Source organism: Heterodontus francisci, chromosome 41, assembly GCF_036365525.1.
Source record: "Heterodontus francisci isolate sHetFra1 chromosome 41, sHetFra1.hap1, whole genome shotgun sequence".
Taxonomy (NCBI): domain Eukaryota; kingdom Metazoa; phylum Chordata; class Chondrichthyes; order Heterodontiformes; family Heterodontidae; genus Heterodontus; species Heterodontus francisci.
Window position 1 is genome coordinate 32,288,411 of NC_090411.1, and position 11,948 is coordinate 32,300,358.

Genomic DNA, 11,948 nt, shown 5'->3' on the forward strand with positions numbered 1-11,948 from the left:
CCAGCTCTTGGTCTGTGGCCTTGTAGGTTACGACACTTCAAGTGCATATCCAAGTACATTTTAAAGGCGATGAGGGTTTAAGCCTCTACCACCGTTTCAGGCAGTGAGTTCCAGATCACCATCACCCTCTGGGTGAAAAAAAATTCTCAACTCTCCTCTAATCTATGTCCCTGATTATTAACCTCTCTGCTCAGGGAAATAGGTTCTTCCTATCCACCCCATCTAGGCCCCTCATTGTTTTATGCACCTTAATTAAATCTCCCTCAGCCTCCCTCTGTTCTAAAGAAAACAACCCCAGCCTATCCAATCTTTCCTCATCGCTAAAATTTTCATTCCTGACGACATCCCCATAAATCTCTTCTGTATCCTCTCTGATGTCATCATGACTTTGCTGTAATGCAGTGACTAGAAGTGTATGCAGTACTCTAGCTGTGGTTTAACTAAGCTAACAAACATAATACACACATGCACATGAGATGTGTAGGACCATAGTGAGGGAATGATTCCCCTTTAATTGACTTCCATTGTACACGTGTGTGAGCTGACTCTGATTCAAACAATATGCCCGACAGTACTAGGTATTAGTGAACTGTTTGCTTTAACACTGTATTCTGTACACCTGCAGGAGCTGACACACGAAAGCTGCACGGTCACTGTTGACAGTTACTGGCAGTCTCCAATGACTCATCCCCGATGTTGCTTTTAGATAGTCTGTCTGTGATCATATGGTTTATGCAATAGCATCTAAACTCGATGTGACCTTTGGGTTCATGTCCCAGGTCCCCCTCAAATGCTGATGGCTACAGTCTGGGCAATGAAGAAAATTGGCTGCTTTGGATTTTGTCCGGCTGACAGTGTGAAAGAACGGTCCTTGAGGGACAGATTGCACTGGTCATTGTGCACTTGTGGCATCATTGTGAAAATGTTCACGTTTTGGGGTCTAAAAAAAATTGCAAAATCACTTTAAAACAATTGTGCTGATGATGCTTCTAGAATGGGCAAGTCTTAAGAAATCTTCCCACTCTGTTACCACCATGACATTGCAATTCCAGTGACGTGTTACTGACAGTGACTCAGCCATATGAGGAAACTGAATTAACATCATTGCAGATAATGTCAGTAACACAGAGTCCTGCCTGGGAATAAGGAACGATCGGGGGAGATTTATTCTCCCTAACATATGCCTTGTGACCAATGTTACCTCTAAATTTTCTTTGTGCCTGGCGGGCTACAAATTCCACTTCTATGTCCATGGGCGAATTACATTTTTAAAGTCACTGACGTTTCATAAAGTTGTGAGTGACCTGTTTATTTCAATGTGCGATATATTCCAGATTTCTGTGTGACTACACATACATGCATGTTCAAGCAAACATTACTTGTGAACCTCCCTGTAACGAGCCCTTTTTTAAATGTCCCTCACTATAACACTACAATCAATATGCTCTATATCCCTCGCCAAGAGAGTGTGGGAAAATGGCGCACTGACACGGAACACAAAAGTCCGAGTGTATCAAGCCTGTGTCCTCAGTACCTTGCTCTACGGCAGCGAGGCCTGGACAACTTATGTCAGCCAAGAGCGACGCCTCAATTCATTCCATCTTCGCTGCCTCCGGAGAATCCTTGGCATCAGGTGGCAGGACCGCATCTCCAACACAGAAGTCCTCGAGGCGGCCAACATCCCCAGCATATACACCGTACTGAGCCAGCGGAACTTGAGATGGCTTGGTCATGTGAGCCACATGGAAGATGGCAGGATCCCCAAGGACACATTGTACAGCGAGCTCGTCACTGGTATCAGACCCACCGGCCGTCCATGTCTCCGCTTTAAACAGTTTACAAATGCGACATGAAGTCCTGTGACATTGATCACAAGTTGTGGGAGTCAGTTGCCAGTGATCGCCAGAGCTGGCGGACAGCCATAAAGGCGGGGCTAAAGAGTGGCAAGTTGAAGAGACTTAGCAGTTGGCAGGAAAAAAGACAGAAGTGCAAGGGAAGAGCCAACTGTGTAACAGCCCCAACAACCAATTTTATCTGCAGCACCTGTGGAAAAGTCTGTCACTCTAGAATTGGCCTTTATAGCCACTCAGGGCCACCTCCACTCCGGGCCACCTTCACAAACCACTGACCACCTCCAGGCGCTTACCCATTGTCTCTCGAGACAAGGAGGCCAAAGAGAAGAGAAGATATCCCTTGCTATAACTGCTGTAAATATGTAAATGGTTTAAAATAGCCTGAATGTAGCTTGCTTCTTACCCTGTAACCTGTGTATTGGCTGCTGTATTCCAGAAAGAGTGCACTTAACCATATTACATTAGAATGATGATAAATGCAGACCTGGTTTGCCAAGATACTGAATCTAGATTACTGTAGATTAATAACGACCATTTCATAAATCCCTGTCAGTCAGTGGTTGAAAGGACAGACAGTCAACACAAGTTCAAAATTCATACCAAAGCCTCATAAATACAGACTTGGATGGATTTATGGCATTCAAGAATACGAACACAAGAAACAGAAGCAGGAGGAGGCCATTCAGCCCATCGAGCTCTGCCATTCAATAAGATCATGGCTGATCTTCTACCTCAACTCCACCTTCCCGCACTATCCCATATCTCTTAATTCCCTTAGCACCCAAAAATCTATCAACCTCTGTCTTGAATATACTTGACGACTGAACATTCACAGGCCTCAGGTGTAGGAAATTCCAAATTTCCACAACTCTTTTGAGTGAAGGAATTCCTCCTCATCTCAGTCCTAAATGGGTCAACCCCTTATTCTGAGACAGTGACCCTGTGTTCTAGACTCTCCAGCCACAGGAAACATCCTCCCAGCATCTACCCTGTCAAGCCCCTTAAGAATTTTATATTTCAATGAGATTACCTCTCAATTCTAGAGAAATCCTCTAAATTCTAGAGAATATAGGCCTAGTCTACTCAATCCCCCCATCATCAGACAATCCCCTGATCCCAGGAATGGCACCAGTCCTTCAATTACCTGGAGTACTTGAACAGCATTTTGCAATTAATAATCACAGCTCCATTGGGATTCAACATTGGTCGCCACACTACCAGAAGGACGTGTGGAGGCTTTGGAGAGGGTACAGAAGAGGTTTACCAGGATGTTGCCTGGTCTGGAGGACATTAGCTATGAGGAGAGGTTGGATAAACTCGGATTGTTTTCACTGGAATGACAGAGGTGGAGGGGCGACATGATAGAGGTTTACAAAGTTATGAGCGGCATGGACAGAGTGGATAGTCAGAAGCTTTTTCCCAGGGTGGAAGAGTCAGTTACTAGGGGACATAGGTTTAAGGTGAGAGGGGCAAAGTTTAGAGGGGATGTGCGAGGCAAGTTCTTTACACAGAGGGTGGTGAGTGCCTGGAACTTGTTTCCGGGGGAGGTGGTGGAAGCAGGTACCATAGAGACGTTGAAAAGAGGCATCTTGACAAATACATGAATAGGATGGGAATAGAGGGATACGGACCCCGGAAGTACAGAAGGTTTTAGTTTAGGCAGGCATCAAGATCGGCGCAGGCTTGGAGGGCCGAACGGCCTGTTCCTGTGCTGTACTTTTCTTTGTTCTTTATTCACTCACTGCTTCTCCCTTATTTGCACCCATCACCTTTCTCTTGTTCTGCTTATTGCCTCCCCTTCCTTAATGCTGCTGTCCCCATCACTCAGCTCTCTGTCATTATCTCTGTACTGCCTCTCAATGCCTCTATCTCTCTCTCTGTCTCTTACAGCCTCGACTCGTTTTGCTCCATGGGACATAGGAATTTCAGTAGCATCCTAACATTTAGAGCGATTTTTGCCGCTATTTGGAAAGTTGTTCCCAAACATGAGATACATGGTAGCAGCACAAGAGAAAATGTATCCTTGAACAGTAATCTGCTGGGTTGGCACTGTAAAGTAGCAACCTGATAAACTTTCAAAAGGCACCCAATGGCAAAGCTCGTACTAATAATAAGTAACATTTTTAGTTGAGCTTCGCCAAAAAATTGAGAAAGTAATGAACAATTTAAATTGTTTGCAATGGATAAAGTTAATAGCCAAGGTCAACAAGGTTGAAGGTTCAAAGGTAGAATTCCAAAGGTTAATTTAATCAGTAAATCCATAGTCATTTGCACTGTGATTTATGACATGCATTTCAATTGCTTTGTCAACCAGGAGAGTCAGTTGTGGTATTCCCAAGATTACTGCCATTAATTTTAACCAACTCAGCACAAACCCTCTCTCTCAGATACTTTCAGCTTTAACCATCATAAAATGCAGTCATTAAAATGGGTATATGAGCACATTGCTCCTTGTCTATGTCTGTGAATGTCCGTGTCTATGTGTGTGTACACCATGTCTCTGTGCATTCATATATAGAGTTGTATGTCCATACATGTGTGTAGCCACACATATTTGTATATGTTTAGATATATGTGCTACTTCATTTTTTTTATAGAGACGCACTCAGTATCTGCCCCTGGCAGTTCCTCTGATGATGTCCTCCACTCTACTTATTGACCGAGCTTGGAATGAATCATTCCCTGTTAGCTGTACAAACACTGACATAGAGACACGCAAGAGCCATACAACAACAAGCTGGAGTGAATTGTTTTCCCCCCTTGCCCACTCTGTACTTTACACAAATAGGATATGACACACACACGCGCACACCATATGGTCTTAATAGGTTATGCGTTCAAGCCCCACGCCAGAGACTTGAGTGCATAATCTAGGCTGACACTCCCAAGTGCTGCACTGTCAGAGGTGCCACCTTTCAAATGAGACATTAATCCGAGGCCTATCTGCTCTCTCAGGTGGATGTAAAAGATTGTGAAGCGCTACTTTGAAAAGCAGGAGAGTTCTCCCTGGTCAATATTTATCCTTGAACCAACAGGTTATTTGGTCATTATCATATTGCTGCACTGACTGTGAAGCACACCCAGAGGTTGTGAAAGGCGCTATATAAATGCAAGTCTTTCTTTCTTACATGTTTAAAAGCTGACAATGAGACACACATAGTAGGCGCAAGTGAACGATTTTCTTTTATCTAGTGCTTATTGTCAATGTACAGAAGTGGACACTGAGATCTGTACAGTACAGATAGAAGTGAATTGTTCCCTGTATTCAGTGTACTGATCTAGCCCTGTTAATCTCTATCTGACGGTTGCAGCGATAGGCCTGCGTGCTGGTGATGAGACCATCAGGGTGCTAATGCGCGTTTCTTTGCTTTTTATCCTCTTCATGGACAGTCTGAAAAGCACACAGAGTCCTTTCTGAATTAACTCAAGCACAGTGTTACACTGTCTGTGTGTGCGGGAAATGTTATCCATTAGCTTCTGTTTCAGTTGTCAGAAACGGAGAAGTATGTTGTTTTATTATCTATCAGTACTTATTGTTTACATTTGCCCAGTTCAGAGGTTCATGCCTGTTACAAAGTCCAATCCCATTATCTTGTTTGAGCCTTGTGATCCTTGTTATGAGGCTCATTTATGTGAAGTCATTGTGCGGACACAAATTTTGCATCAACTAGTGACACCGAGTTTTTTTTTTCTTATCTTAATGAATTATGTTTGCTTATCTCCCTAGAATGGGATGGTTGATTCTGGGTGTTCACGGGCCCTCAGAATCACTGGGGGAATGGGAGCCTGTGGGTTGTTCACAGGTCCCAGGATCAGAGAGGGATGGGTCGATCCCAGTGTGGGGGCGGGGTGGGGAGGGGGGTAGTGATGGTAGGCAATCCCAGTGCTGGAGTCAACTTTGGGGTAGGTGGGGGGGGGGGGGTGCGGACAGTGAGGGGTGTGTCAATTTGGGGTGTGGGGTGGGGGGGAATTAGGAGGGGAGCACTGCTGATCCCAGGGTGCCAGGTACAGAGGGATCAGAGGGTCGTAGGCCTGGGGGAGGTTTGGAGGCCTCATGGAGAAGCTCGGAGGTAAGGGGGGAACAGTTTGATCGCTGGGGGTCCGGGGGGCAGGGTGGGGGGGGGGGGTGGTGGGGGGTCGCCCAAGTATAAAGGCACTTACCTCCTGGATCCAGCAGCACTCACCTGGTTGATGCTGCTGGGTTTCAGGAAGCTTAGCCGCCCATAAATAAACTCAAAAAGTGGAATAACAACAAGGCTCACAGCCTCATTATAATATTTAAAGTGCCAGCCCACCTCCTAGGGGCAGAATGGTCACCCACCCACCATCCCCTCTCCATTAAGTCAGGAAGTGGGAGGGTTGGCAGTGGGATTGGGTCAGGATTGTGATTTTTAAGACTTTAATCACTCCGCCCTGCACCCAACCCCAGACCCATCTGTTCTTAGAGGTTAAAATTGCCCCCTGTAGCTCCCAAGTTGCTCTCCTACTCAGCCAGATTTCCCATAGGGAGTGAATGAGCTCCAAGGCCCAATTCCAGTTTGTGTTCATTGTCTCCAGTCCCGTACTCAAATTATTGATGTTCCAGCCGTATTGGTCGCTCTTCATTAGCCATCATTACCCATCATCCACAGGGGGTGAGTTATCGACAAAACAGTGGCCACTATGAGAGCGAATCCTGCAGGCCAATGGATAAAAACATCATTCAGTAAAACACTAAGCCAGCCAGAATCAACAGAATGATTTATTTTCATTTGTACATTTCCCTTAGAGAGGTACTGGCTCTTCCTGTATTGTGACCTCACCAGCACCATCGGCCCTTCCGTTCATCCCATTCTATCAACATAAGCCCAGATGGTGAGTGTTGGTCAGATATGTCAAGGCTGAGTCCCAGCCGTGCCCAATCCCTGTTCTCAGCTCCACACACGTAGGAATTGCTGGAGGAAAGATGACCAATGTGTTCATTATTCAGCACCATTCGCAAATCCTCAGATACTGAAGCAGACCGTGCCCACATACAGCAAGATCTGGACAACATCCAGGTCTGATAAGTGGCAAGTGAAATTCGCGCCACACAAGTGCCAGGCAATACCATCTCCAACAAGAGAGGATCTAACCATCTCCCCTTGATATTCAATAGCATTACCATCACTGAATCCACCACGATCAACATCCTGGGGGGTTACCACTGACCAGAAACTGAACTGGACCATCCATAGAAATACTGTGGCTACAGGAGCAGGTCAGAGGCTGGGAATTCTGCGGCGATTAACTCACTATCTTGACTTTCCAAAGCCTGTCCACCATCTGCAAGGCACAAGTCAGGAGCGTGATGGAATATTCTCCACTTGCCTGGATGGGTGCAGCTACAACACTCAAGAAGCTTGACACCATCCAGGACAAAGCAGCCCGCTTGATTGGCACCACATCCACAAACACTCACTCCCTCTGCCACCGATGCACGGTGGTAGCAGTGTGTACCATCTACAAGATGCACTGTAGCAACTCACTAAGACTCCTTCGACAGCACCTTCCAAATCTGTGAACTTTACCACCTAGAAGGACAAGGGCAGCAGATTCATGGGAACACCACCACCTGCAAGTTCCCCTCCAAGTCACACACCATCCTGACTTGGAACTATATCGCCGTTCCTTCACTGTCTCTGGGTCAAAATCCTGAAACTCCCTTCCTAACAGCACTGTGGATGTAACTACCCCACATGGACTGCAGTGACTCGCCACCACTTTCTCAATGGCAATTATCGATGGCCAGCCTTGCCTGTGATGCTCACATCCTGAGAATTAATTGTAAAACAATCAAATTATTGTACATAAAATTTCATTGAATCCCTCAACCCATTTCTTTCATAAAAGGGAACTGGAAAGGAAAGGAGCTTGTGACAACACCGACCTCCGGTGGTAGAACTGAGTTATTGCAGCAAAGTGAGCTAACACTGAACATGTTCAGCCGAAGTTTCTCAGTAACTAGAGTCATTCAGGCTACAGTGTTAAATAAATAAAAATAAATTTTACTCATGTTGAAGGTACACGATTTAAGGTTGAGAATTTTTGCTCTCACTTCTGTTATCAAGCATTGCAAAGTCAGGTACAGCACGGGGTTAGATACAAAGTAAAGCTCCCTCTACACTGTTGGATGTTGGATGTTCCGGGGTTTAGATGTTTCAAAAGGAATAGGGAGGGAGGTAAAAGAGGTGGGGGAGTGGCATTGATAATCAGGGATAGTATCACAGCTGCAGAAAGGGAGGTCGTCGAGGAGGGTTTGTCGACTGAGTCAGTATGGGTGGAAGTCAGAAACAGGAAAGGAGCAGTCACTTTATTGGGAGTTTTCTATAGACCCCCCAATAGCAACAGAGACATGGAGGAACAGATTGGGAGGCAGATTTTGGAAAGGTGCAGAAGTAACAGGGTTGTTGTCATGGGTGACTTCAACTTCCCTAATATTGATTGGAACCTCCTTAGTGCAAATAGTTTGGATGGAGCAGTTTTTGTCAGGTGTGTCCAGGAAGGTTTCCTGACTCAATATGTAGATAGGCCGACTAGAGGGGAGGCTATGTTGGATTTGGTGCTTGGCAACGAACCAGGCCAGGTGGCAGATCTCTCGGTGGGAGAGCATTTCGGTGATAGTGATCACAAGTCCCTGGCCTTTACTATAGTCATGGAGAGGGCCAGGAGCAGACGGGATGGGAAAATATTTAATTGGGGGAGGGGGAATTACAATGCTATTAGGCAGGAACTGGGGAGCTTAAATTGGGAACAGATGTTCTCAGGGAAATGCACGACAGAAATGTGGAGGTTGTTTAGGGAGCACTTGCTGCGACTGCTGGATAGGTTTGTTCCGATGAGGCAAGGAAGGGATGGTAGGGTGAAGGAACCTTGGATGACAAGAGATGTGGAACAGCTAGTCAAGAGGAAGAAGGAAGCTTACTTAAGGTTGAGGAAGCAAGGATCAGTCAGGGCTCTAGAGGGTTACAAGGTAGCCAGGAAGGAACTGAAGAATGGACTTAGGAGAGCAAGAAGGGGACATGAAAAAGTCTTGGCGGGTAGGATTAAGGAAAATCCCAAGGCGTTCTACACTTATGTGAGGAACAAGAGGATGGCCAGAGTGAGGGTAGGGCCAATCAGGGATAGTGGAAGGAACTTGTGCCTGGAGTCGGAGGAGGTAGGGGAGGTCCTTAATGAATACTTTGCTTCAGTATTCACTAGTGAGAGGGACCTGGTCGTTTGTGAGGACAGCGTGAAACAGGCTGATATGCTCGAACAGGTTGATGTTAAGAAGGAGGATGTGCTGGAAATTTTGAAAGACATGAGGATAGATAAGTCCCCGGGGCCAGACGGGATATACCCAAGGTTATTACGGGAAACGAGGGAAGAGATTGCCGCACCTTTGGCGATGATCTTTGTGTCCTCACTGTCCACTGGAGTAGTACCAGATGATTGGATGGTGGCAAATGTTATTCCCTTGTTCAAGAATGGGAATAGGGATAACCCTGGGAATTACAGACCAGTCAGTCTTACGTCGGTGGTGGGCAAATTGTTGGAGAGGATTCTGAGAGACAGGATTTATGATTATTTGGAAAAGCTTAGTTTGATTAGAGACAGTCAGCATGGCTTTGTGAGGGGCAGGTCATGCCTCACAAGCCTTATTGAATTCTTTGAGGATGTGACAAAACACATTGATGAAGGAAGAGCAGTGGATGTGGTGTATATGGATTTTAGCAAGGCGTTTGATAAGGTTCCCCATGGTAGGCTCATTCAGAAAGTAAGGAGGCATGGGATATGGGGAAATTTGGCTGTCTGGATACAGAATTGGCTGGCCCATAGAAGACAGAGGGTGGTAGTAGATAGAAAGTATTCAGCCTGGAGCTCGGTGACCAGTGGTGTTCCGCAGGGATCTGTTCTGGGACCTCTGCTCTTTGTGATTTTTATAAATGACTTGGATGAGGAAGTGGAAGGCTGGGTTAGTAAGTTTGCCGATGACACAAAGGTTGCTGGAGTTGTGGATAGTGTGGAAGGCTGTTGTAGGTTGCAACGGGACATTGACAGGATGCAGAGCTGGGCTGAGAAGTGGCAGATGGAGTTCAACCTGGAAAAGTGTGAAGTGATTCATTTTGGAAGGTCGAATTTGAATGCAGAATACAGGCTTAAAGACAGGATTCGTGGTAGTGTGGAGGAACAGAGGGATCTTGGGGTCCATGTCCATAGATCACTCAAAATTGCCACCCAAGTTGATAGGGTTGTTAAGAAGGCATGTGGTGTGTTGGCTTTCATTAACAGGGGGATTGAGTTTAAGAGCCGCGAGGTTATGCTGCAGCTCTATAAAGCCCTGGTTAGACCACACTTGGAATATTGTGTTCAGTTCTGGTTGCCTCGTTATAGGAAGGATGTGGAAGCTTTAGAGAGGGTGCAGAGGAGATTTACCAGGATGCTGCCTGGACTGGAGGGCATGTCTTATGAAGAAAGGTTGAGGGAGCTAGGGCTTTTCTCATTGGAGCGAAGAAGGATGAGAGGTGACTTGATAGAGGTGTACAAGATGATGAGAGGCATAGATAGAGTGGATAGCCAGAGACTTTTTCCCAGGGCGGAAATTTTAAGGTGAGTGGAGGAAGGTTTAGGGAGATGTCAGAGGTAGGTTCTTTACACAGAGAGTGGTGGGTGCGTGGAATGCACTGCCAGCGGTAGTAGTAGAAGCAGATACATTAGGGACATTTAAGCGACTCTTGGATAGGTACATGGATGATAGTAGAATGAAGGGTATGTAGGTAGTTTGATCTTAGAGTAGGTTAAAGGGTCGGCACAACATCGTGGGCCGAAGGGCCTGTACTGTACTGTTCTATGTTCTATGTACACTGTCCCCATCAAACACTCCCAGAACAGGTACAGCACGGGGTTAAATACAGAGTAAAGCTCCCTCTACACTGTCCCCATCAAACACTCCCAGGGCAGGTACAGCACTGGGATTGGTTGGGCAATTTGGAACACTTCCTGCCAGCAATCGGGGAGCAGCTGCACCTGTGCTGCAGCAACTGCAGAGTGGAGACTGGAGTAATTGGAGAAAGTGGAGAGAGGTGAATGCAGAGTGGAGAGAAACCATTAAGGAAGGCTGCAATTGTTTTGGAGAGGTGGGTGTCAGGGCACCTGAAGAACTCTTAAGTTTGAACTGTTTGGGGGAGGGAGAAGAGGCCAGAAGATTTGGGTGGGGCTGCCAAATCCAGTAGGGGGCCCCTGTATTTGTATTGGTGCTTGCATACAGGGAGATCCCTCCCCACCCCAACTGCCTGCTCGGGACAGCTGGAGTTGCCCGGGTGAAGACTTCCTTGTTAAAATCAGAAGAGGAGAGTACCGGGCGGCTCCAGCCATCCCAGGCGAAGAAGCCTCCCCCAATTGGAAGACAGAAAACAGTTTTGGACTAATTGTTACAAAGGTGCTCCAACTGGCAGTTGGATCAAACATCCCTTTCGGCCTTTCTCTCCCTTCCTCCACTCAGTCGCCTCAGTCACCTATCCCCCCTTTTTCCTTTACCTTCCTACCCCTATCCTCCTGTACTCCCACTCCACTTTGTTTAAAGTTTGTTTGTTTTGTTTCAATTGTGTAAAATTGCTTTGCTTCTTGGGGGTGGACGTGGCTCTTAGACCCCATGGCAAGCCCTCCTTCGCCGGTGGCGGGGCCTTCCCGTTCATATGCTGCTGCGGCTGCTGCAGCTGCACCTGTTGCCCCGTCACCGTTTGCATTAATAACATCGAAGCATGGGGTCAAGAGTTACGTCCACCCAAACATGACGATAGAGGCATGCGTGAAAGCAATGGCCGAGGTTGTCGGCCCTTCGGCCATTGTTGCAGCCTCTAAAATGTACGGGAAGGCAGTGTTTTTCCTGAAGACCAAGCGGGCGGTGTCCCTGGCTCTGAACAAGGGGCTCACCGTGGGCGGGATCTTTCTGCCAGTAGACCCCCTGGAGGCCACTGCGCAAAGGGTCATTTTATCCAACATCCCGCCCTTCATTCCTGCTGAGCTCCTCCTTCCCCACCTGCACCATCTGCGGGAGGTAAAGACGGGGCTCACCCCAGTCCCGCTCGGTCTTCA